The sequence below is a fragment of the Lichenostomus cassidix genome, chromosome 8 (assembly GCF_008360975.1).
Source record: "Lichenostomus cassidix isolate B80296 chromosome 8, HeHo_3.0, whole genome shotgun sequence".
Lineage (NCBI taxonomy): Eukaryota > Metazoa > Chordata > Aves > Passeriformes > Meliphagidae > Lichenostomus > Lichenostomus cassidix.
In genome coordinates, this window is record NC_139489.1 from 4,211,060 (window position 1) to 4,238,662 (window position 27,603).

At 45.8% G+C, this 27,603-nt stretch overlaps 1 long non-coding RNA gene across 1 annotated transcript; it reads right to left on the reverse strand.

The window, feature by feature from the left end:
- Positions 1-360: 360 nt before the first annotated feature.
- LOC146433667 (uncharacterized) lies at positions 361-3,598 on the reverse strand. Its single transcript, XR_014853680.1, has 3 exons — positions 3,512-3,598; positions 3,020-3,064; positions 361-2,934 (listed from the first exon to the last, which is right to left on the reverse strand). It is a non-coding gene; the product is annotated as an uncharacterized LOC146433667 (long non-coding RNA).
- Between the last annotated feature and the right edge of the window lie 24,005 nt (positions 3,599-27,603).

Genomic DNA, 27,603 nt, shown 5'->3' on the forward strand with positions numbered 1-27,603 from the left:
GGCACAGTGTAAAAATATAGTCCCTCCTTTATAAAACCCACGTGACAGCAAAGATGTGCCATTTCCCCTTCTCCCCCTGAGCAGCAGACCCTTCAGGATCCCTGGGGTTTGCCCACTTATTAATATCCCCAACGCTCCCATCTGTTTCCCATCGGTTTACGTGGATGGGATTTAATAACAAATATGTTCCCCATTAATGCTGGCCCTTGCCGTGCCTGCAGTCCCTAACAGGCTTAAGTATTTTCTGATCAGATCAGATGTTCTCTGTGGTTTGTTTGTCAGATTTGCTGCTTGGTGACTTTCTTCTGGCAAATCGGGTCTGAAATGTAAAACATGTCGGGAAGTAGCGTGGAGCCACCAGCACTGCTGGGTTCAGGGAAAACACAGCCAGACAGGCATCCTGCAGCCTCACATCTCCTGGAGTTAGACTCCTGGCCTGATAAACAGATATCCCAAAGGGGAGGTGCACATTCCTCCTTGTAGCACACTCCTGGGAGATGTTGGACGCATGGAAAATGATATCTATGCACCTCTGGGACTCAGATGTGCCTCCCATGGCATCAAAATGCAGCTTAAAAAATCATTCATGCAGGTAGGTGTGGGAGGATTTCAGCCTGACAGGACTGTAGACAGAGAGTGCAGAGTTCTCAGCTGTCATGTTTCTTAAAAGGTGGAGGAACCACTGAAATTATCCAGGTCTTACTCCCCTAACATCCACTCAAAAGATGTAGGAGAAATGTTACAATTCAGAAGATCATAAAACTGGAGATGCTGTGAAAAGCACTGAAAAAGAGGAAAAGAAAACAGTTTAACGTGCTTTTCAGGTGGTCCTTCCCATGCACAGGTCTGGAAACAGAGCTGGACTGGAATGTCACTGTGGAGGTTGCTGGTATCAGGTAGGGGTTGGAAGCCTCAACATAACTCAGGAATATTCAAGAGATGAAAGAAGCCAGAGATGGGAAAATCAGAAGCCCTACAGTGGGGCTGGAAGCTGGAAGATAGGAAGGGGGAATGCCAACACAGTGGCTTCCAGTAAGGCTGACGTGCTCTTATCAATGAAGAACACCACATCAGTGGGCCAAAGACAGGTACAGAAATACAGGTGATACCACATGGCAGTAAAGATAAAATGCCAATCTTTATTCTGCTTTCTGGGGGAAATGCATCACTTTGTGATGTACTAAAATTACAAGTCCTCCTGTAGTGATTATTATGAGAGACACCACCACGTACCCCAACAGCCCCTTTCCTACAGATATTTCCATTTAATTGTTGAGAAGATAAATATTCTATTAGGGACAAAAAAGCCCAAAAGCTTGTTTTCTGAAAAAAACCCCACTAAATTTTGGAGGAAAAGTGGCTGCCCAAAGCCTATCATCCCAGCAAGGGACACACAGCCCTCAGTACAGTAGCAGCAGAATTTAGTCTGAGAAGCAGCCATCAACTCCCACCTCATACATTCAAGAGGCCCAGAGGGAAACCCAGAGCAGTTTAAGACACTGAAATATTGTCTGAAAAAGATGTGGATTTCTTTTCTTCATGGTGAAAGCTGCTCTGCCCCCAGACAAGGTGTGCTCAGAGTCGGCCAGCAGGATTCATGACATAACAGTGCCATTGACCCTGCAGAACACAGCCTGTGAACATTTCTTTTACTGTTTTGCTTTCAAACAGATCTTGCATCACTGAGCAGGCTCAGAGGCTGAGATTACACATGGGTTGGAGCTGCTCAGCTTGGAGGTAACTCAAGAGAAGAAACTGGAGTGTCTTGGAGAAGGTCCTTGCTTTGTCTGCACAGGCAAATTGTCCCCTCTCACCTCCTGAGTTGACCAAACACAAGCTGAATAATCTAGGACTCTAAAAGCTATCATGCCTTGGACACTGTCCCAGCTGACCATCTCTGGCCAGAGCTGGCTATGGACAGGTACACATTCCCTGGCCAAAGCTGTGCTGATCCCAAATTTCAGAATCCCAATGTGTGCGCTGGAAATCTGGGACAGCTGCTGTCCCCCTGCAGGCTGTCATCTGGAGACCTTGCAGGGTGCAAGGCAGAGACCAGCAGAAGCTGAAACAATTACCCAGAGCCAGATTATGGGCTCTGAAGGAGGATCCAGCACAGTGCTGGGCAGTGTGGTGTGCATGGATGTTCCCATCAAATCCATGTGCTCCACAGCTCGATCCCAGGGGAAGCACAGCCCACAGAGCCACGAAGACAGAAGAATGTGCATCACCACGAGGGAGAGAGAATTTAACCCAGCTCCCCCATCCTTCAAACACCAGGTGGGAGGTTTGACCTTGGGCAGCAGAGCCAGGGCTGGTCCCACGGCAGTCACACAGTGCACACAGCAGAGGAAGATGAAGTGCTTTCACAGGTGACCCCAAGCAAAGCTGCAATCCCCAGCCAACCAGGGTATCCCAATACCCACTCTGGGTCTGTAAGCTGTCCCCTGGGTAGGATTTCCAGGCACTCAGGGTCGTATCTTTCACACTTTTGGAGCAGGGCTATAAATTATGGTGAGAGTAACTTTAGGCTGTTCACTCCGTACTCCTGGCGCCTGCTGGGGGGCTGCTGTTGTTACAGCTCCAGCTGCAAATGGGGAACGTGTGATGTACAGCTGGGAAGGGACTTTCCTAACTGCTCAGTGAAGTGGTCACAAATAGGAAGAAACTGCAGTTTCCTACAATATTTAGCATTATATAGGCCCTCAGCAGTGCCACACTTTACTTCTTCATTTCTAGCATCCCCCTTTGAGAGTTCTACCCCACTTCATCATCATAAACATGTCAACAATCAGTCCCCGTGGAGGGCTCTGCTGTTTGTTCTCTGGCTCACATGGAGAAAGCATGTCCCTGCTCCAGCCCCCAGCACACATTTCTGTATCCTCAAAGGGGCTGGAATTGGAACTGGGCCATCTTGTGGCTCCCGGACCTTGATAGCTGAGGAGGAAAAAAAAAAATTAAAAAAAAATAAAAAAGCAAGGAACATGAACTTGATAAATACGATCAGCTGCCGGGAACGTGCCTGAAGCCTCCTGCTGCTGCTGTTGACATCAGAGAGCTGCAGAGCCTGGGAGACAGGAGGAAGTTTTATTGTCTCGCTCCTACCAGGAGCACGCGATGCTGCTGCAGCTGCCTGGTGCTCCCCCAGCCTGTCACCCGCCTGTCACCGAGCAAACAGGACATCACTTCTCACCTCCTGCACCCAGCCAGCTTCCCCCTGCCTCTCCCAGAACCTTTTCGTGGAAAGCAGCGCTGGCACGACGTTTCCCCAGACTAATTTTTTATTACACCTGAAGTTTCCTGTCAGCCACCTGACAGCTCCCCCGCCTCAAGGGCTGCTAATTGGGCTAAATTTTGTGGCCAGACAGGGAGCACCTGAGCCCAGGGAGAGGTGCCCCTCCAGGATGCAGCTGTGTGTTGGTGCTTTTTCTAGAGTGGCTTCAGCTGGTGGAGGTGGGCAGCCCCAGCTGGAAGTGGTTTCATGTTTTAGGAAGAAAGAGGATCCAAAACTCACCTTCCTACTTTGAGTTTCTGTTCCCCATCACAGTTTTGTGAGGAAGTTCAGGTTTGCTTCAACTTCACCAATGCAGCAAGTTGGTCTATCAAAGGACCAGGTGTGAATTTCATTTATATATTAATATTAATAAAACCAGCCATTCTAGAAAATACATATATTACCTGAATACTAATTCAAGCAACTGAGCTGTAAGGAGATGAAAACTCCTTGGGGAAAAGGGAATCTGAAGTGTTGCAGTATTTTAGCTGGGGCACAGTGAATAATTTTGCAGTGACAAGTCATGAATATATGTGATGAAGACAGAAATACCTGAGCAGATCCTACATAAATGCACTTTAAGAGCTTTTTCACCCTTTAATTTACTTCCAGGGCGCAATGCTCCCTCACTCTTTCAGCTCCATGGCATTTGGTATAGGACAGGAGGGAATTATTTTCCTTCATACACAGAGTTTAGGCCCCCTGAAAGGGGCTGGCTGGACAGTTATGAAGATGTAAACACTCTACATAGACCCAGAACAAACTTTTCCAGTGCTTTGCTAAAAATATATGGTGCAGTGCTTGGCTGGATGAAGCACAGTGAGAGCTCAGTTTTCATGGCTGATTTAGTCAGGGACAGCCAGCAAGAGTACTGAGTTTAATCACTTTCTTCTGACACAGGCAAAATTATTGTGAGATTTGAACTGAGATTTGCTTAATTTACAGGACTTTTAAAAGGCTTCAAAGTGGTCACCTGGAGAAGAGTTTCCAAATCTGCCCCACTCCAAGACAACCAAATCCTTTCTCACATGAACTTACAGCACCAAAGTCTTTGAAAAAGAAAACCTCTGTTCAGAAATGCTTTTTTTAAAAAAATTGCTTGTCATTCAGCTATGGCTGCGTGGGAATGTCTCCTGGCCTCAGGAGAAAGTTTTCTCCTGGCCTTTTGTAGAAAATGTTCAGATCTCCCTTCAAAGTAAAATAAAACAGTTTTTTCTTTTTAAAAAAAAACACCAAGAAACATTACATCTGGCAGAAACAGCGAGTTCCTCATGAACACTCTGGGTTTTTAATGGCCAAAGCCCTCTGGCAGCAGTGTCCAAGCAGCCCTGGTGTAGGATTGTCAAGGCACTCAGGTGTGAAGGTGCTGAGAGACCTGCAAGTATCCACATCGAGAGATGGGAAAAAAAATGCAAAATGAGACTTTCCTGAGTAGCTCAAGGGCTCCTCTCCCAAAATCACTAGAAAACCTTTAGCACAAACTCCTCCTCCCTGATTAACCCAGAGACATATTTAAGCAGCACTGTCTTTGGCAGGGAGCTGTAAGGAGCCCCAGAGGCAGTCAGCTGAGATAAAAGGCCACAGCTGAGGGTTTTTGTAGAGACAAGAGTTGCACCATGAGACATGGCACGAGGTCCTGCAAATGGGAGGAAAGGTGTCTTTGTGCACAGTCAGGGCTCTTCCCTTGCAGGGATGTAGGACAAACAGGGATGTAGGATGTACAGGGATGTAGGACACGCTGCTGTCTGGGATGGGCACGAAAAAGAAAGGCACAAACATCTCACCTGTGAGCACCCAGCCTCTCACTGCTGTCCCCAGGCTCTTGGAGTACCAAGGAGGGAAATACAGCCCTGTGCTGGTTCATAGCCCAGGTGCACAAAGCTCCCTGTCACAACTTTATTACCAATGACCCCTCCGTGCCCCGGGAGCACATCTGGGGAGCATTCCCAGCTCTCTGCATGCTTAATTCCCTGTCTCTCAACTCAGCACTGCCCTAACTCCCACTGAGAGATCTCCTGAGGGACAGACCCTCAACCTGAGCCCAGGCATCAGGGTGCAGGCAGAAAATGCCCTTTTGCAGAAGTCCTTGTAGAACCTGCACCTCTGTTAGCTCACATTACCTATTCCCTAAATTCTCTCCTAGTTCCTGAAACAGCCTTTTCTATCATTATGCAGCTGAAAGAAAATAAACTTTCACGACCATTTTTATTATTCCATTTAAAACTTGTTTACCACCTGTTTCATTTCTCTGTTAAAATGTGACATTAATTTGGCCCCAGGCTAATCCCTCCCTTGTCATCAAATCATTGCACTTAGATTAAACAAGACAAAGACTTTTTCTTTTTTTTTTTTCCATATGTAAATCTGCTTTCTTCTCCATGCTAGACATGATTCTTGGCAAAGATGCTGAAGAGAGGAGCTTGGAGGAAAGGGATAATATTTTTGATTCAAGAGAAACAAATGTCAGAAGTCAATCTTGAAAAGATAATACAGCTTCAATTGACTCATATGTTTGTCAAGATGCTGTGACTCTGCAAAGCCCCAGCAAGAGGAAGAAGCTGTGATTCTAAGCTGCACAAACTGTTGATCTTTTGCATTGTTGGGACTTTTGCAATCAGATCTGTATTTCAGTTAATAAGGCAGTTACTCAACATTTTTTATATTCAGGGCAGCGAGCAGAGCAGCTTTCAGAGACACTGGCCAAGTGCCTCCAGTAAAGCTCCCTTAAATGCAATCACATGCAGCAGCTCTCCTCCCTCTGACAAGGCAGCATTCCTACAAAAGGGGGGTCTCCCTCACTAATCCTGTCATTAAACCTGAAACCCAGATCCTATAATTTTAATATTATTTTAATTAGCCTGGCAGTAACTTGCCCCTCTTCCATTGCACACCCGGACAACTTGATGTTGCTTCATCCCAGACAAGGGGAAGCCAAACTCCACCTCAGAGTTATCACCATGAACACGTAGAGCTCCACAGCCCTGTGACATGTTCTGTGCTATACCTGGGGCTCCAAGCCTTGCCTGAGCACGCCTGCAGGATGCTAGAAGGGTTTAAGGTCTCCCTGGTAAAAGCTCTATTTTCCCCCTGGGAAGTCCCACACAGGGTATTATTTTAGTGGTCTGTCAACACAAAGCTTCAGCCTGACTGGGGTTGTGCCATCCCAGGCATATATTAATGAATCACTCCAGCAGCAGCATCTTAATGCAACCATCCTTTTTAAAAAATCAATCAGAATTAAATGTAAACCGCAAAACCAGCGAGTGGATGTATTGTTAAGAGGTTTTGATTAAAGCTCTTGAAATTAAAAGGATCAGACCGAGGATCACAGAAACATACCGCAAAATCATCAAAAGAAGATGAGGAGCAGATTTTGTAGCCCTTGCTCTTGAGGGAGATAAATCAGTTCTTTATATTTCATGTAAGGAGGAAAGGGTTGCAAAACTTGGCCTTTGATACACAGAAAATTTTAACTAATCCTGTGTCCTTGAAGCCTGTTCATTCTTGGAGCCTCTGGTGGCAAGACAGCTGCCCCAAACAGAGGTTTCTCTCCTGTCACTTGGCTGGATGTGCCAGGGTGAATTTTGGGACACCAGCAGCACAGTGACAAGCAGCAGATGCTGCAGCTCAGCCACCACTAATTGCTGGAAGCAGAGGAAGCTTTTATAAAGCAGTGATATCACCGAATGAGAGAATTGCTTGTGTTGCCTGACGGGTAGAATTTAATGCTTTTATGTCATAAAATTCATGTCCTTGCATTGAATTGCTTATGGAATAAGCACTGTGACATATCTTTTTTTTTTTTTACTGGAAACCTTAAACATTGACATGAATTTTTGCTTCCAATCACACAGAAAATGAGTGAAGATCATTAGGCCTGCAGGCACTTTAAAATGCTCAAACCATCACCCACCCAAAATCCCTACTGAAACTCCATTCTTCTATCTACCGAGCCTTCTCTTTTTGCCTAATTTCATCTAAAATTGATTCCTTGCTTGGATGTGCAGGTATAAAAATTGAGTGTTGGATACAGCTTGTGGATGTGAATCTGAATGTGCACTTTCTGAGCTGAAGGCAGAGAGATGGAACTGCCCTCCTGCAGTTATAAAGAGTCAGCAATTCCAGCACAGCTTGTGCAGTGAATAGAGCCCTAAATCCAGATACCAATTCACACAGTCTTTCCGTTCAATTACACCCAACTTCTCATTTTTAGGCTGCCCAAAAGCCACAGAAGTTATTCCCCTTTGCAATATGTCTCTGCCAAGCTAAAACCTGGTTAAACATGTGCTTGAAGAAGCCACCTGGATTTTTCTATATTTACCACATGTTTAAAAGTCGTATTTATAAGTGACAGAGCAAAACAAAACCAAAACAAAAATAGGTTCTCTGCTGAGAATTTATGTGGCAAGATTTGCCCTGGAGTGTGTTTTTATGTGCTGGTTATAAACCCCTGGAAACAGAAGGGTACAAAATGAAAACATTGACAGATCCTTACCTAGGATATTGCAAATGAGCACACCATAAAAATGACTAATTACAGTTATTGTAAAACTCAGTTTAGCTCTCTGGCCCAGCTGCTGAGCTGGACAGGGAGATGCAGACAGTGATAACAATGGGCTTGGCCTCTGCTCCTGTTGCATTTTCCTACATACAGACAGGGAGCTTTTTGTTTTGACCCTAATGAAGGGTCAAATAAACAGCCATGACCACAACAGGAAATCCATTTAATAATGTTGTGACCTTAATGGCAAGCAGAGTGTTTGCAGGTTACCTGGCCTGCAAAAAAACTGCCCTTCCTTTTTCACTGCCTGCAACAAGTCCACTCACAGTCCCAAGCGTGTTCCAGCTGAGTAGCCCTCACCTTTCTACTTCAGGTGAAGTTTGAGGATGTATCAGACCCTATAGCAAGCTTCCAGACTCTTCTAAGTGATTTTGTCTGGCTTGTAAGGGTAGAAGGGAGTCCCTCAGAGGCTCTGAAGAGCAGCAGAGGGGTTGAGGTGAGGAGCAGGGAGCTGCCTGGATGGAGTCTTCCTCAGGAGAACACAGGGGAATTAGGTAGCTACTGCACTAATGGCCTGGCTTCACCAAAAAAAAATGGCCAGAAATAAATGGAGACTTGATGACAGGAGTACCCAGGAATCAGAAGGTGTAGTTAATTAGGGGTACTCATTTGGAGAAGTGTAGTTACTGCAAACAAGTTTCTGTGTGACAGCAGGGATGGTGAGCAATCTGCACTGTCCTGGAAGGGCTCTGCTGCTGCCTGCTGGACTGGGAGACTGCTCAGGCCAGGCTCCACCATTCCAGCACTGAGGTGTTGAGAAAAACCCTTGCATCCTTTCAACCCATGCTGGAAAAGCTCTGTTAGCTGGCAAAAGCAGCAGGATGATGGCTCTGGGCTTGGGGGAGCTTTTGGAGAAAGACAACCTGCAGCATTCCCATTTCTCCCTGTTCTTTTCATCTCCCTCCAAGCCTAGGTACCTCACCTTCAGTCCCTGGTTGGGCTGGACACAGATCCCCCCAGAGCTTTCAGAAACCCCATCCTGAAGGTCACAGCAAGCTGCTCTGCCCGAGGAACTGGCTCTGTATCCACCAGGAAACTGCAGTGGAGCCTGTCAGCTTTACAAGGGATGCTGGAATACTTCTTACTGCTCCAATAAAGGCCTCAGCAACAACCAGGGGACAGAGCCTGGCCATGGACACCCCGAAGGCCTGAAGATAAAGGGTTGGATTACACAAAGCAGCCTCTCATTATCCACTCCTTGATACTCGTTGGTAACAGTGTTTTTTAAGGAATCCCTTAATTAGGTTTTACAGTGCATAGGTTAGGCATTTTCCAGCAAGGGCTTTATTGTAATGGGTTGCACATGTTCTCATACTGTACACCAAAATGAAACTTAGCTACAGGGCATTTCCTTCCGCTGCTCTTGCTGGGGAGCAGCTTTAACCTCCCTGCAGACACAAAGCAGTATTTTACTCCTCAGAGGCCACAGCCTCTCCCTGCTCCCATCACTCGGGTCAGATCAACCCTTAATGTGCAGGGAACTCACCAAGGTGCCACAGGGAGCAATGCTGAGGAGCTGGGGAGAGCTGGGAGAGACCCAGGAGGGCAAAACCCAGCAGTGCCTGGCTGCCAGCAAAGCCTAGGAGTCTCCAAGGAGGAGCCAGGAGCTGATGGCCACAGCACTGAGCAGTGCCAGAATGCCCAGAGAATCACCTGGCAGTTTCCTCCAACCCAGCAGTGCTGTGTGTCTGTGTCACATCTCAGTGCACCACAGTCAGGACTGCTGGAAAATGGGGGGAAAAAAAATTTTAAAAAATTTATTTAATAGGAATAAATACTGGGTTAATTGGTAAAAGAGAAACCCCAGGCTGGAATGGCCAGATATTCGAATAGGATTTGTCTGCAGTCATCAGCTGTCATAAGATGTTCTCCTGAGCCTGGACTCTGAATATAGTTTACACAGAGCAACCAGAGCTGCTTTTTGGCCTGTAGGGTTTTTTTCAGCTGGAGATAGCTGTGAGATTAGAGAAATGAAAACTGCATTGGGAGATGAACACTGCTGGAGCACAAGAGGAACCCATGGATTCTTCTACTCTTCCCTAATGATGCCACATGACCATCAGAAAAAAATCTCCAGCTATGGCCTAAGTGTGCAGAATTTACTCCAGATTTTGTGAACTAGCCCAGAATTTGGAAACTTCTAACCATCTTCCAGTTTGAAAACATGGATGTTGAAGGGGGCTGCCATGTGGCAGGGTCAGATCAGGCAAACCTATACACACAACATGCAGGGAAGCAGTGGGACTCCTTGCCATGGGATGTAATAAAAAAAATGTGTTTACATGGGTTCAAAGGGCAAGTGGACAAATTCTTGGAAGAAAAAATCCTTCAGAGTATTTTAAACACCTAGTAACCACAGTGTGTGTGGTGCTCCTGCAAGCCCATGGCATCATTTAGACACCAAGGCTGCAGAAATAGTTTCTGTGGAAGGTCCTGTGGGAAGAGGCTGAAAACCTGCCCAGCTCAGTGCACCTCAGCCCTGCCTGACAAGTGTGAGCCCCATCCAGCAGGTCTCCAAAACCTCAACCTGCAGCCAGAACCTGCTGATCCATCCAGCAGCCACAATTCTTGTTACCCTTAGAGCTGCTGTGGAGGGATTAAGTCTCAGTCCCACAAACAGCCAGGGATGTGACAGCTCTGTGCATACCAGGAGCCTGGCTGGATGACATCTGTGTGTTTCTGGGAACTGGAATTTGCAGCTGGGCTTTCCATGGCACCCAGTCCTGTTTGCACTTGGACCTTTGAAAATCAGCCTATTAGTATGCTCACACTGAAGAAAGGAATTTATGTTGTCTTTATGCTTTAAGCCTGAATTTGTCCTGAGGGAACAGTAGCAGAAAAAACAGCCATTTATATTTAATAGACACCAGCATCGTTACTTAGGTCTGGTGAGCTTAAAGGATTGAGAGGTGAATGATATCATCAAGGAAACAATTTCTTCCTTCACTTTTTTTCACTCGTCTAAGAACGGAAAATCCCTCACAGGAACACAAGGGCTGAGCTGCAGCGTGCAAACGCTGCTTTTCAGCACTGCAGACCTCGTTTATCATGTCTGCTGTCCTTTCCCCGAGGCACAAACTTCCCTGCTTGTGCTGTCCCTTCATCACACTCACCAAGAGATGGAGCAGGTGATGGCAGAGGCACCTGCAAACCCCCACATTCCTCCCTCCCCGAAGGAAGGAGAGGCTGCTCTCAGAGAAGGAGAAGTTGGGATTTATCTATAGTGACAGCCCCCCACCCTTGGACACCTCGGGGTCACCAAGGCCAACCAGAGCACCTCGACTTGGCTGTGACCTTGCAGGAGCCCTGGCAAATCACATCTGGAATGTGTTTCAGCTTCCAGAGCAATAAATGAAAACACTGAACACAACAGGGTCGGAGCAGTGCTGTTTGAAAGAAAAGGTAATGCTTTGACCCTCATTTGGCCCATGACATGTCTGGTTATTGCACCACAAGTTGTGGAAGTGTGGCTTGGGATGGGGAAAGGATAATAAGGTTTTTTTATCATCAAATGATAGAATTCATTTTGAGCTTCAGTGGCACCCAAGAATGGGAAATGTAACTTCCCCACACTCCCAAGCTACTCCTTTCCTTTTATCTCCAGACACTCAACAAGCAAACAAGCAGTGGATTCATGCAGAAACAATCAAGATCAGAAAAGTTCATGCCATTTTGCAAGCAGTTTGGCAAATCCTGATTTTAGAAAAATTAAAAAACGACAAGTTTAGTTTGTAAACTATCAATCAATGGAAATCCAACTTACAGACACAGCATCAATATTAAAATTACACATGACCTCTCTGTCATTTTTCCTTTACTTTTCACCACTGAAGCCATGGGTGTGATTCCAGTACCCTGCTCCCTAAAACAAGATGGATTCCTTTGGAGGATGAGGCAGGGCTGGTTGTAGAGACCCCCATACCTCCCTCTCCTTCACTGCCTGTAGCAGCCCAAGCAATTCCTACTCCCCTTTCTCAGCATTCCTGGCCCTGTGGCTACCTGCAAGGACTGTTCTCTGGGCCACAAAGAATAGCACAACGAGGGCTCACATCATTTCTATGAGAAAATCCATAATCAGAGGGTATTTTCCATTTCCTGTTGTGGCAAAATCCAGTTTTTCCTTGCATGTGAAGTGAACAGCGTACCTCTAGATGAGGCAGTGTTTGTTTATTTTCCAAATACAGCTGGAGGAAAGCCTTTTTCTTGAACATAAAAAGTTCTGAGATTGCAGGTCTAGATTTGGAAGTTGGCCCTTGCCCAGCTGATGCCACTTACATTTCCTTTGCTGCAGAGGACAGTTCCTGTCACTCCTTTTCACAGGCTACAGTTGCAGGGGGGTGCCAGAAAAGCAGTGCCTCAGCATTTAAGTTTTTGGATCCACATGCTGTGGTCCTTGGGTAGCCACAGATTTCCACGGCGCCATTCCCACCATGTGGCCAGGTAGGTTCATAGCCATGGAGCCTTCCTCACTCCATGTCTGCTGGAATTTCACCATATCCATGCTGCAGTGTTGTGTCTGGTTATTATTTTATTGAGGGATTTTATGGATTGCCCTTCCAGCCTGGATTGTTACTACATGTAGGGAAGGGGAAGACTAATGACTTGACAAATGACTTCACAGAGGCTGCAGAAAGAACACACAAAACCAGCTCCCTGTTTTCATTGCAGCAGTTTTAGGCAGTACCTCACTGGCTTTTTCTGCCTGAATTTTAAATTTAAAAAGCCAAAGAAAGAAAAAAAAAAAAGCCCGACCACCCTCTTGCTGAATAACGGATTTGCAGAAAGCTGTCGCTTTTTCTCCGAAAGCATTGAGAAACAGGGACCTTCAATAGCTTCTTTGTGCAGTTTTATTTTGCAGCTCCCAGCCCAAGACAGCATTTCCTGACCTGTGAGGATATGCTGCCCTCTTCCCGTCTGGGACGCTGCAGCTCAGCAGTGCCATGGAGTCACATCTCCATGGATCTGTGGGATCAACCCAGAGAATCAGCAACCCTCCACTTCCACAGGTCCAGTTTGTCTGAGCAGTTAGGTAAAGGGTTAGCAGAATTTATTAAAGTGCAAGGGACTAGGATGGTGTTTGAGCAGGCTTGTCCTGACCTCATGTCCCCATCTGTCCTCCCTCCTGCCCAGGCAGCAATGCTGAGCCACTCCACCACCACACAACATTCCTTGACACCTCTCCTCACCTTCCCCATCATCCAGGAAGGAGATCTCCTTCCACACCTAAAGAATCCTATAAAAACCAAGAACATGTCCAGCTATCTTTTACTAAAATGCCATCATCTGTGAGACTCCACCAGGAATGTGAATGTTTGGAGGAGGACAATGTTGATGAGTGAGCAGGAGAGAGCACCAGGAGCCTTCTCACCCAGTTAAGAGCTGCAAGCCTTTACCTTCCCTTTGTGCAAGGGGGACAGATGAGGACTTTCCACCTCCAGGATGTGACCCCGGGTTGTCACACCTGCTGCTCCCACAGGTGCCTGTGTGACAGGAGACCCCTCCAGCAATTCTCCTGTGACTGCTCTTATCAGCTGCTGAAGATTAGAGGCACCTTGGAATAGAAACTTCAAGGAAAAAGGGGATGGGGTAATTGCATTTCAAAGGAAGTGCTTGAAAGAAACCTTTGAAGGACCCTATTCAAAGGTTCATGACTTGATAGAACCATTTTAAAAAGACATAAATTCCTGTTTGGGTTTGGGATTGGCTCCCACCCCAGCAGGACAGAAAAGCTGCCTTCTTTGTAGGAACACAGTCTCAGCACAACAGAGGAGATGAAATCCATGTGATAACATCTGAAATGGCTTTCAACTAAAAAAGTCCAAAGGTAATATATTAAGGTAAGACCTGCTCTGAGATATGCATGAATAACTTCCGTAAGAAGACCTGAGCTTGTGCCTGTGAGCTTTCAGTTAGTATAAAGGGAGTTAATGTTTGTTGTGCTGGCTATTTATCAGATATCCCAGTGAAAATCCAGTGAAAATCCACATTTACATCCCTTACTGCTGCAAGGTTTCCACCTGATTAACACATGGCAGCTGAATTTCCTGGCCATACAGAACTGCAGCCCAAACACAGACAAACCTTGGGCACAGCTTAACTTTGTGCTGGTCTCTGAGGGCATCCACTCCTCCCCTCTCGTCCCAAATATGCACCTTCCTGGCAGCAGCATCACCACACAGGAGTCACCAGGCCTGACAGCACCAAGATACATTCAGGCTGGCAAAATGCTATTAATGGCTCAAATCAGCTCACAAGCACCAAAATATTCTGTCTGTCCAATTTCCTGGTACACTGTTTCCTGCTGGACTTTTTCCCTATGTTTTGAATTTTATTTCTCTTGGAAAAAAAATATTTTATTTCGAGATGTACTGAGGAAATAGCTGATCTTATCTTCTCTATTATAGGTGACTTCAAAAATAATGTCTCTAATGATGCACAAACCTCCATTTACGTAAGCCTGGGTTCAGCTAAGCCCTTAGCCCATGAGTAGCATGAAGGGTGTGTTTAACAGGATTCAGCAGGATGTATTTTTAAGGATGTTCTCAACCAATTTGCTGACATGGGGTCAGAGCTTTTGGCAGTTCCACTCTCAGCCTCATTTTTCTGTTTTGCATCATGGCTCCAATTTGGCCGTATCTGAACCTGCATGGGGAGACCCTCCTTGACCCTTTCTCTTTCCCCAGCAACAGCCCCTCACCCTGGCTGTGAGCTCTGCCAGTTCCTGCAATTCCTGTAGGCAAACACAGGAGAGCCCCAAGGATGACCCCACAGGGAGGAGAAGGTCTGACTGTGATGCTCAGCATGAAGAGCCTGAGGTCTCTGCTCCAGCCTTTGGAGCCAGCACAGCAAAAGCATGCCCAGTGCCCAGGTGGTGGTGGAGAATTCCTGTTCAAGTGCTGGGATACAGTGCCAGCACCAAGAAAGGGGTGCAGGCTGCCTCAGCAGGAGCCTGGCAGTGGCTGCTGTGACAAGGAGCAGACAGAGTGCTTCAGCCTCTGCCCTGCAGCATCAGCATCTCACAGGGCTGCACAAGTGGAGAACCAGGCGGAAAGCCAGGAAAGCTTGAGTTATATTCCTGATGCTGCCATTAATTTCTTATATGGCCTTGGGCAACTTGTATCACCTGCCAGTTTGGGTTTTTCCTTAGATAAAGTAGGGAGAACAGTTAACATCGTGGATTTATGAGCTTAAAGCTCTACAAAGAAGAGTCTGGTCTGGCTTCTCTATATCAAAAAAACCTTTAATTTCTCTCAGTTGTGCCTGAATCAAGGCCAATTGCCTATGTTTGACCAATATATATCTCTCCATCTCTTACAGAAGAACAACTTATCTTCATCTGAAACATCAAGAGATGGAGAAAAGCCAGCACTTCCCTTGGTATTTTCCCCCCTGTGATTAATTCCCATCCCTACTGAGTATTCAAGTTTCATTTCCCATTCTAATTTTTTGGGATTCTTCTTTCAGCCACTACTTCTAACAATGCTTTTTTCTGCTAAATGAAAGTGTTTGCCTGATTCGCTATTTCTCCCCACGGCTTACCCACACTCGTTGGTGGGCTGAGGGCAATAATGGCAAAGATAATTAAAATCTGCCCTGTGCTTTGAAATATTAAGCCCATCTCTAAGTCCCATTATCCTGCTCAGTGTCAGAGGTACCACTGACAAGTACTTCAGCCTTTCAGGCGGCGCGCGGCTGCCAGAGAAAACCAAGAGTGGAAAAGTACTATCCCTTCAGAAAAACAGATGTTGCAGCTCCAATTTGTCTTCTGCCAAGACAAAGGAGATGCACTAAATTGATCTTTTGTCAAGGATTCTGTTGTGCTTCCAAGATTAATATCACAACAAACTGGGAGGCACCGTTCCTCGGGGTGCAGTGCTGTATTGCAGAACTGAGCCTAAATACCCACGCTGAGCATAATTTAGTGAGTTTGAAACTCTGTCTCCAAAGGGGGAGATAAACTTTTTCCATCCGGTAGCACATTATCTAAATAACCCCTCTGTCTCAGTATACAGAGGCTGACCACTCAGCTTCAAAGCCAGGCAGTATCTTTTAGGCTTGATGCTGCTCACCACAGAGTGCCTGCTGTGGCCATCAGAGCCCCGGCTGGTGGCCTTGGTGGAGCTGCTTGGTCACATAAACAGAAAGAAGGAATGCAGGGATAGGAAGGACAATCTGGGACATCCTGTGAGGTGGTTGGAGGGCTCTGACTAGAACCAACCATTTTTACCTGCCAGAAAAACCCATCTCAAGTCATGCAACTGGATCAGGGACATTCAAAACAGGATGTCCACAAACTGCATAAGGTTCCAGATTACAGGAAAAAAGGCTTCTTGACACCTTTCACAGAAAGGACACTCCTTTTACCCACAGACCAAAACACTGCAGCTTACAAGCTGGCTTGTCCCCAAGTATCATATCTTCTTGTCTTCATTGCTGGCATTCTGCTGTGGCACTTTCTGCTCCTTACACTAAGTGACAAGCCCTTTTCCCAAACAAGCCCATCCCAGACATGGATATTCTTCCCTGGCTGATGTGAAGCACTACACGTCCTCACCAGCCACTGCTGTGTTTTCAGCAAAAGGACTAAAAATCCCTGCTTGTACAACCCCCTCGGGATGAAGGGCAGCATGTAATTTAAACGCATTGATTCAACGCTCTGTAGAACAACAAATTGCTCCCAATTTTTTTCACATGGCATATCTAATTAACAGAGTGAAACAAGCACAATCAAGGTCATGGTATTCTTTCCACACTTCTTCATCCACCTGAATAACTGCAAGTAAATTTCACCAATGCCCAAATCTTTGCGCCGTGGCAATTCGTGAACAAGTTCTACACACACACTCAAGGTATAATGGGTGAACAAAAATAACTGGACAAACCAGGGCTTTTAGGCTTGCTTTTTTCTCTGCACTGTGGGAAATCTTCTACAACAGTGGAAAGCACACCAAATGCACTACCTCAAGACAACAGCAATTCTCACTGGTGCATGGAAGTGCTCCTGAAGCAAACTTCCCCTTTTTCTGCTAGGGCTTGTCTGCACAAGGAAGTTTTGTAAGCTTAATTTTGCCAGCCAGGAGTGTGAAAAAAACAAACACATCATCCCTACAAGAGAGAGAGCTGCGCCAACAAAAAGCCCCTGGTGTGGATGCAGCACTACAAAAGGAGGGATTTATGGTTTTTTTTCTAGTATAGTTAATTTTGTTTGGGTAGCTCTGATAAACTACACCAGCAAAAGAAACCTCTTGGCTTGAACAACTGTGTTTCCAGAGCAGGCTGCCAGTCAGTGATATCTGTGTGTCAGCACATTCCTCCTGCTGGAGAGGAGAGACCTCACACTGAATTCCCTGAAGTCTTTACCTGGGATAGAGGAAAGCTAAGAGAAGGATCAGGCTATACAATATTTAATAAAAAGGAGGCCAAGACACAATGTGGTGAGGGGAAAAGCTCTGGCTGCTCTGAGCCCATCCAACAGCCCAGCATGGCCTGAGAACCTCTCCATCCTTCCCACCCTGATCTCCACTGATCTCCTCTCCAGCACAGGGGCAAATTCAGTGCTCTGTCACAGATTTCAGTCTGCAGCCAGGGCCCCTTCCTTCGCATCCTCTGAGGCAGCAAGTCCCACCTTTTCCTTCTTGCAGAGCTGCCTTGGCTCGTTGCCCTCACTAATCTGGAGGGAGGTTGTTTGTTGGGCTTTTCTTCCTCAATCAATCCACAGAAAGGGGCTTGCATGAGGCTTTGTGTTTCTGCAGAGCGAATTCCACCAGCAAGGTGTAAAAATAATTAAAATACCAGGCTCCAGCACTCTGCCACTGCCACCAGCGAGAGGTGCCCCAGCAGCCACCTGCACAATGAAAGCACAGCAAGGGAGGAATCTAAAATCCACAGCTTTTGGAAAGCAACATCATTTCTCAGCCCAGCTCTCTGGGGGCCAACAGATAAACAGCACTGCCCCGAGGAATTTCCTTCCTCCGAAGGTGGGAACTGCCCAAGAGGAGCCACAGCCTCCCATCCTCTGATGACATCAGCTTCCTCAGGGAAGGGGTGAGGGGACTTCAAAGGAGGAGTAAGGGGAAAAAGCCCTCCTGGGAGAATGGAGGAGGTTGGATTCCTGGCCTGAAGGCCATGTGGCAGAGCCTGGTTGCCAGTGGTTCACCCCAGCACTCCCAGAGAGACCATAAAAAGGGCAGGAAAGCTTTAGCACAGCAGAGGTAGCCACGCAACAGTGACCAGAGAGAAGCTGCTGCTCCAGAAAAATGGTCCCAGCACAGCCCCATCTCCACCAGCAACTCAGCCAACCCATGACCTGCCTTGCCAAAAGGCCACCAGTTTCCTGGGGACTCACTGTAGATTTCTGCATGTCAAACCCAGGTTTATTCAAAGCAGTCTCTGGCTAATGATGCTACATCCACTTCCTTTTCCCTACAGCTTCCTCTACTCTTAAATCTTGAAGAACTGTATTATCTTTTTAGTCCCAAGTCCTATCCTAAGTTTTGTTGAAATTTGGCCAAGAACTTCCTGGGGGAAGAGACAAAAAAGAAGGGGCTGGCAGGCAGACAGGGTGACACGATGTTCACATAAGCTTCATTTCCTTAGGAAACCAGGCTAAAAATAATAGTCAAAAATCTTGGGCAATTGCCTTCAACTCAACATCTCTCTCTAGACAGGAAGAAAGGAAGGAATTAGCAGGCTGTAGGTTATATTTCAGGGTTTGTCTACATGATTTGAAGCATAGAAATTAGAAATGAAATTAAGAAGATATATTAGGTTGTCTTGCCCCTCCCTGGGGGAGCAAACTTACAGCTGTTTCCCTCAGCATATATTTTAGTAAAGTGAGCAGCCCAGTTTCAAATGATCCAAATGATGGAGCTTCCATCAGTTTTCAACAGGGACCTATTCCTTTCCTTGCATATCTTTTCCTTTTCGTTTTTTTTTAAACAATTTCTACTTTTTTATCTATTGCCCATGTTTCATCTCATGACTTCCAGCACACCTCTTAATTGTTTTATAAACCCACTGGAGTAGAAAGGTAAATAGTTCTATGCATGCCACCGACATACTTCAAATAGCATCACAGGGTTCATTTCATGCTTTTGGCTGACTGAGACGTTCTTATTCACTACAGCTTCATGTTTTTAACTGTGTTTTTCCTGGAAGAAAAAAAAAAAAAGTGCTTTGATTAATAAATTCCAGGGTTTTTTTTCCAAAACTGAGTTTTTTGGACTCCCCGCCCTGGCCACATTTCAGCTTGAATTTGAAAAGCCCAACCCACTCAAAATATCCTCAAGAGGTTTTTCTCACTCCCCTTGACTTTCCTATTTTAGTTTTCTATTATTTAAAATTATTGAAAGGCAAAGGTTACTTTAATATGACATTATTTAAAAAAAAAAAAGTCTCCTTTCTTGGTCACAGAGCTTCTTGTGTCATAAAAGAGGCTGTTGCTTTTTGGCTGATTGTGCCCTGTAGATTTGGTGACATTTATCTCAAGTTGTTGAGGGCAGGGAGTTGAATCTGTACTATCAGAGTTTTCTGGAAACTTTAGGGCAAGCCATATTTCCCAGTAAATTAACTTTTTCTCTCCAATATACATCCTTTGAGCAGGTCTGAATTTGAAAACAAAAATCCAGCCACTGACTGAATTTGAAAACAAAAATCCAGCCACTGACCTAGGATGAAACTGAGGAGGTACCCAAGGATGAATTAGCTCTGTCATATATTCATGACAAAATAAAATATATTTCTTTTTGCTGCTTTGCAGTTGTATAACATAAAAAAAAATGTTGTGAGGTGTAAACAGCTTCACCTTCTCCACCCTAAGGACAAACACACAGAGGCTTTGAACAAAAACTCCATCTCTAATATGCCTGTTCCACAGTCAGAAGCAGAAGATGTGAAGATGTGTGAGCAGACATAGTTTTCTTGGCCAAATTGCACTTGTCAAGGGCCGGTGTCAGAGAAAAACAAGATTTTATGAAATGTTTTATGATTTTTTTTTTTATGAAAACAAGATTTCGCATCTCACAATTGCCTGACTCAGCAGAGGAGCTGATTTCTGGTATTCTCACCTGATGGAAAGCAGCACCTCCACAGCTGCCAGCAAACACAGCCAGGAAATGTGCACATATTTGGGATTCACCCCTCAGCAGCTCCTGGCTTCCTCATGCTCCCCACAGTGCACAAGAAACACCACAGCACCAATATTTCTGAGCCTGATCCCATACTCACAAATTCCCCTTGTAGCTGGGAACTGCTGGGAGGACAGAAAAGCTGGCTGTCTAGATGAGATGGAGAATACTGGGAATATTTTATGGGTCTTGAGACCTCCACAGCCCTGCAGAGCAGAAGTCCCAAGGGTCCACATCCCTTCTCCATTCACCCATCTGACCCAAGACTACCTCTGCTGATGTCCTGATCCTCCTGCCTCACAGAGCCTAATGCCACTCACACTTCCCGTAAAACCAAGAAATAGATTCAAGGCCATATTAGGCATACTTAGAGATGCTAAAAGGAGGTTCCAAGAAGTCTGAACTCCTTCCTGAGTGCTGACAGATGTGTCTGAGTCACCTTGTTCTCTGCCATTCTCTGCTGAGTCACTTTATCCCGAAGCATCAGCAGCAGCAAGCGGAGAGCAAGGGGAAGGAGGGAGCACAGCCAGGAGAGGGTAAGTGACAGGAGCAGAGGGCACCAGGCTGGACCTCATCCCAGCTTCTCTGACGTCTGTTTCTGGTGGGAAAAGTGCTCTGGGAACACAGATTTCATGAGGGTCAGGCAGTGACTGGAGAGAGAAGGATGTTGGTGCCCAAACCCAAGCAGGACACTCTTGGGAAGCAACAGTGCTGTACCAAACTGAGATTGTATTTTGGAGTGGCCTCTTGCCAGAATGTGTGTGTGTGAGAGAGAAGCATGTGTGCACATGTGTACAATCCCTGTGTGCACACACACACACTCCACACGGTTCTGTTTGGATGAGGCATGCTTTGGCAAAGTCAACAACAACTAATTGCAAACAAACAGCCCCCAAACCAGCTGCTTTCAAAGCTGTACCAGTGGGAAATAAAAGCATCACTGGCTGTAGCTACATGACCCAGTAATTTCAGATGCTGTACCTTCTGTTCCATCACAGTGCTTTCCTTCTTCTGGCCAAAATGAACACTGAGGTGCTGAGAGTCCATTCATCTGCTTATTCAGGGCTCAGCACCACTTTTCAGGAGCACTATATAAATTCAGAAGTTGCCTGAAATAATAAATAACTGTGACAGGTACAGAAATACAGAAACAAAGCCTGTGGCTCTTGAGTTAATGTTTCCCCCTCCAGAGAGGTTTTTGTTCCCCCATGTCTGCAGGACAGAACATTCCAGCCATGTTTCAGCACTGATGGGCCCTCAAGTTTCAGCCAGGAGAAAAGTCAGCTTTCTGGCAGAAAACCCTGCATAGCTCCTGGAACTGAGTGAAGAAAAGGAGAAGAGATGAAATACTTTGTTTACCATATCATGACATCACCATCATCACTGGAGAAAAATGCAAGTTCATCTTTCTTCCCGGGGATGATCCGTATGACCCGAGTGATTATCCCTGCTGGACAGCAAAGCCTTGTCCTTCCCTCCACACCAGCACACTCAGACGTGTTTGACCTCATGGCCATCAGGTTCAGCAGGGTGCAGAAGCAACCCAGAAAGCTCCCTGTGCTGAATTCCCTTTGCAAGATGTGATGTGTTTCCTCTTGGTTGAGCCTGAATGTGCTATATATGTGTTTCTGTCATCTGGCAACTAAGCAGTGTTTGGAGATCTCACAGGACAGGTAAAGCTGGGATATCCCAGTACATCATATTTTACCTTTTTTATTTCCTCCTGGTTTTGCTCCCACAGCCTCCCAACAGATCTGGTCCATCCAAACCAGTTTCAGGCTTCATGACAAAGAGGTTAAAAGGAAAAAGGTGGGGTTTCTACTGGAAATAGGGGCCACTGCTCCATTCTGGGAACAAGAAGTGTCTGAAAATGTGCAGAACTGCAGTGACAACCAGAACAGCACTAAAAATACAATGCTAAATGGCACTCTAGTCAGCTGAGATGTCCCTACAGTGAGGTTTTCCTCCACCTGACTAGAACTCAGATTGAGTTGTCAGAAAGATCCAGTAAATCTTCATACTCACACAAGACCAGAGCCAGGGGAGTTTTTACTGCCCTGAGACAGAATGGAAAACCAGAGCTCCAAAATCCTCGCAAAGAGATCATCTCAGGAGGGGAAATGGTGTGGATCAGCTGAAATGTTCATTCTGTTTTTAATGCTACAGACAACAGCAAAGCAAGATAAAACTGTGAAAAAAAATCCAGATCTCATGCTTTCCATATTTGAAACCACTTGGAAATGTTTTCAAGACTGGGAGATTTACTGAACTGGCCCTTGTACATACAAACACAGACAGGTTATCTTAGATTAACATTTTCTGATTACAAAAACCTTGTCAGAAAATTCCTTACCAAACATTTCATGTAATTACCACTGCAAGAAAATGCCAAAAGAAAGCATAAATTAAAAAAATCCTGGCAGATTCCCACCTGAATAAAAAAATAATGTTTTGAAACAGTAGTTCATTAAGACACCATTCCTGTGGAAGGCAGAGATCACTCATCTCAAGACACTAGTAGGAGTCTGGTACTGAACTGGTTTTTGCCTGGTAGGAGTCCAGGCAAAAACCTGTTCAGGAATAACAGGACCCTGTGCAGAGTTACCACATCCCTCAGCTGCATGTGCCAGATGGACTAAAGCTCATTCAGTCTCAGAAACCTCTTTTTTCATTATTACCTGGAGAAAAAAACCTCTGCTCCCAGCCTGCAGTGTGCAGCTTTGTCCTGGAAGTGAGCAGAGCACCCAAACCTGGAAGGACTCGAGGGATCTCACCAGGCACTGCTGCACACCCTCCCTGGACACAGCCTTGCCCCAGCCCCAAACAGCCCAGAATAACCTGAGCCTGTGCATGCAGACAGGCAGAATAGTTCAGAAACACCAGCTGAAAAGGCCATTCCTTTGTGTGCATTCAAGGGGATTCAAGGGACAGTAACTCATTCAAATGTTGACTCGTTATTGGGCTGTCCTTGACAATTGCTCCAAGAGTAATTTTGGCCTCAACAGTTTCTTTAATTGAATCCGATTTAGATGGGAGTCTACCAGCACTTCATTTTTATTTGAATTTTATGATTCCATTTAGCATTTAGTTTCAGTTGCAATCTGATTTTATTATACTCGTTCCTGGTGGAAAATGTATCCACCTATTACCAGCACCACATAAATTCAGATGCTGTCTCAAGGAACATTCTCACACGTATGAGAGCCTACATTTCATATATAATGTGCCTACTTGTTGATAAGGCTTGTTGCATGACTGGGTGCTATGACCTTTCCAGAGGAAATATTGTTTCAATGCTTAATATGTCACAAAGGCAAAGGACTGTGACTTTTCCTGCCGCTGTAGCTCGTGGTGTCTTTGGGATTCATCCTCAGAGAGGTGGAGATGATTCAACCACACTTTGGGCACTTGCTCCAGCACAAGTGCTGATCTGAGGATATATTCCTTCCCCAAAGAACTGGTATTCACGTGTCTTCAGGACTACTTTTTGTGGGAATGGAGGGCTCTGTTTCACAGGTCTGTTTTCAAGCAGATCAGTCCAAATTCCAGGGCCTGCAAGCCAGATCACTTTTGAGCACTAAAAAATTCAGAAGAAATTCAGATTTAATTAGTTCTAACCACCCCCCCCCCCCAGTATAATCCAAGCTTTTGTAACATCTGAAACTTTTATCAGAATTGACAATGGTATAAATACCTCCCTGCCAGCTCCTAGAGTGCTAGCAAACAATCTTTCATCAGGCAAATGAACTCTTACAGACGGAGCAAGATATAAACACCCATATGTAAAGCACATTCTCTGGACCAGGTCCACCCCTAGCAAAACCCTCCTGCTTCCCTGGAACCAGCAACACAAACTCCCTTTATATGTCTTAAGTGTCCACAGTCCAAACAATAACACATTAGCATGCTCTTGACACTGCTGTCAAAATAAACAGCTATTTATTAATGTTCTACAAGGCATTATTTTTTAAAGAAATCAATCGAGCAATAATGTCAGAAAATAATATATATCCCTCTGTTCCAGAAAACAGCATCTCCCTTTTACTTAAGACAACATCTGGTCCAGATAACAGCTGCCAAGGGTAGAGCTAAGAGTCACAGTGATTGCTGTTGCTTGGTGGTTGCTTGAGTATTTTTGAGAACATTTTTTCACTCTGTGGTATCACTGCCAACTATTCCCTGGGATCCCAGGAGGACAATGCATTCCCTTTCTGCTCTCACTGGATAAAAGGAATAAAGGCTGAACATGGTGTTTGCTCTCACCCATCCAACCTGCACTAAATATAAGAAGATATTAAAAGCTGCCTCGCCCTCTCTCTTTCTGAGGTGAAAACCTCCCCATCTTCACAAAAGGAGATTTGCTGCCTTTTGTTCCTGTTGGTCAAGCAAATTTAAAGATATCAAGGAACCTCTTGAGAAAACCAGGAGAGGAAACGTGAATGCAAAGTGAACTTACAAACAAAAAGCTATTTTTAGTGTTGGGGGGAAACTCTTAGCATTGGACAAACAATACAAGGAAGTTTCAGACACTGACTGCTGAGGAGAGCTAATATCCCCTTGTCGCTGCCCCACCTAGTCTGGATACAGGAATGCTGCTGGATTCTCAGGCTTCCCACCACCCCCAAATTATCCACCTTCCCCTGGCATGGTGCAAAAGTTCAGGGCTTGGGCTGAGAGCACCTGGTTGGCTCAGACACACTCACAGCCTCACCCTCCTGCTGGCACAGGGGATCCAAGGTCACTGCCTGGCCCCAGCGTGGGCTCTGTGGGGTTGGTGGGGATGGCCGGTGGCACTTCCACTCCCAGTGACACCAGATGTGGTGAGCAGAGCACAGCTGGAAGCACACACAAGGCTGAGGCCAAAGAGCAAAGCCTTGTGTACCCCAGGCACAGAATTAGGACAGAGCAGCTGGGCAGAAGCAGAAACAGAAAGAATAACATGGATGGCCTTGGGACAACCCAAAAAGAGCCTTCCTAAACCTGGAGGGAAATGTGTATAAATGGAGTCTCACTGGTGCTACAGCAGCTGGGGATCTGGCTGTAGATTCAGGATATAACAATATCACTTTGGGAACCCCCACAGATTCCCCTTTTCCTCCTGGAATTTCAGCTTTGCACCCCCACAGGCAACACAAACAATATATTTGTCAATCAGTTATCAGTATGGGGTTCTTTGGGGTGGAAAGGTTGTACACAGGAGTTTGTCCAGTCTGTTCAGGCCTTGCTCCAGCTGCATTTCTGTTTGTTTATTTGTTCATTTGCAATCAGAGTGAGCAGTAAGTGGTCAAGAGCATCCCATCTTCCAAGATCAGTGAAATAAGACTACACGTGAAGGACACTGTTTCACTTGAGATCTCCCCCATATCTTTGCATTTCCCAGAGACCTTTTGTGCAGGGAACAAAAGATTCTGGGACAGAAGTTTCAAGGAGCAGACATGTTTTTGCTTTTGCTGCTGATTTTGCTGTGAGCTTACAAACACTTAAAGCCAGGCTTTGATGACAGGGTCAGTCAGAGGCTGGATGCAACATGGAACTGCACAAAAAACCAGAAGCTATACAGGATTGCTCAAGTCCTTATGTGGCCCTGGTTCTTATATAGACTCACAGAAGGTCAGTCAGGGATATTTTGCAGATCTGCCTGCCAGAGGGAGAGAGGGATATTTATTACATTGCAATGGAGCCTCACTCAGTGTGCCCTTCCAGGGACAAAATTCAGCTTTGTACTGGGCGACAATAGAGAGTACAACCAACAGGTTGAAGAAAATGTTCTTCCCCTGTGTTCAGCACTGGTGAGTCTGACTATTACATCCAGCTTTGGGCTTCCCAGGACATAACCCAAAGGAAGGAGAGGGAGCCAGTGAGGCCAAAGCCCATGGCATGAGAGAGCCCTGGGGAATCACAACCTCCATAAAATTATGAGCTAACAGAAATCAAACCTGCTCTCTCAAAGGTGCACAGCTAAGGATAAGTTGCACCATGGGAGACTCAGATCAGCTACAAGGAAAAGACAATTTTGCCCTGAGAGTGGTGAAAGACTCAGGTAATCTTATATCCATGTGTTCTTACAGTGAGTCCTTATCAGTTGCATAGGGAAGGGCCTCTACACCCATCAGGCACTCAACTCTCCTTGACCTGCCTAGGTGTGTCTGTTCTGGTCCAGGAAGTCTGCTTGTTTTTTTTCAAATGGCACTTATGTCACTGAATGAATCCCTGGGTCAGTTTTCAAAGTCACCTCTAATTTTGGATTCTGAGCCTCTCCTACAGGTTTTTTCAAATCACTTTGTTCCACAGATATTTTGTCCTTGTCTTCTTAAATATTCCCTGGGCAAGAGGAAAGGGTTGTTAGTTGCTGCTGCTTTCTAAATTATTTCTACGTGGTTTTTAGTGGTGTGGGGGAACGGTGATTGAAGAAAGCCTTCAAAGACACAATATGAAGAATTTATTTCTGATTTGGCTCTTGGTTCCAGTGCAGGATTGGTCTGTATCAGCAAAGGGTTAAGGATTAGCTAATGGGAAACATTTGAGCAGCTCTGATAACAGAACATAGCAAACAGCGGGATCAAACTCACAGCACTGCTGGTCACACATTGCAAATCACAGGCAGCAGCAGCCTCATACCCTGCATGTTTCTGCTTCTGGGCTGCACTGACTCCTGCAATAACTCACCTACCACAGCTAAGAATGCTTTAGCATCCCCCTTCCACCCCCCAGCTGACACATCTGCAGTCATGCACCCCAGTGTCCTCCCAGACCTCTGCCTGCTGTTCTCATACACAGGGGAAGCTGCTGTTTCAGAGAAGGCACTCCAAACTCCAGCACAGTCAGGAGGTTTGGTGGAAACTGTGCACTGACCCTGAAACACTTGGCTGCAGATTTGTTCAGCTTTTTGAGAAGGGAGATTACTTGATAGGACACCATGAGTGAGCTCTCTAACCATACTAAGGAGGGGTGCATGAGCACAAAGGTGCTGCAGCCTAAAAACTAAAATGCTGTGAAAGACAAGACATTCACAGAATCACAAAATTCTAGGATATCATCTATCTTTTATCCTCTTTGTTTTCTGCCCAGTTCCGTGGGTCTGTCATGCAGCACTGGCTTGAGGCACAGAGCTGTTCCCTACAAACACACCTGGGACTGCTCCCTGCACCAGCATCTCTGCACAACCAGGACCAGCCTCACACCCAGGGCAGCCCAGATGTTGGGCACAGCTGGCACCCACGTTAGGAAAGGCTCTTGAAGTTGCTGGGGAATTTGACCACTGTCGAAGCCAAGAGTGGAGTGGAAAAAATTCCTTCTGCTCTGTCTTATGCTGAAATTCCAAAGCTGCACCTCACTCCTCTCTGTTCCAAAAAGAAACAGCAGTGCCACAACCATAATTCAGTGCAGCTGCTGTTAAACAGTGCTGGGGAGATGTAAAAACTGATGTTACTATGAACACACACTTCACCTCTGGGATTAAGCTGCCTGCTTTCCTTCCACTAACATGCAAAATGCACTCTTTCCCATTTTCCTCCAAAGATGTGCAGATACAAAGCAACCTAATAGTGTTGGTGTCAGAGGAAAACCCTGACCCCCACAGCACTTGGCTGATTCTCAGGGGTTCACTGAGCTGTGCATCACACCCAAGAGCACACAGAGCCCCTCTA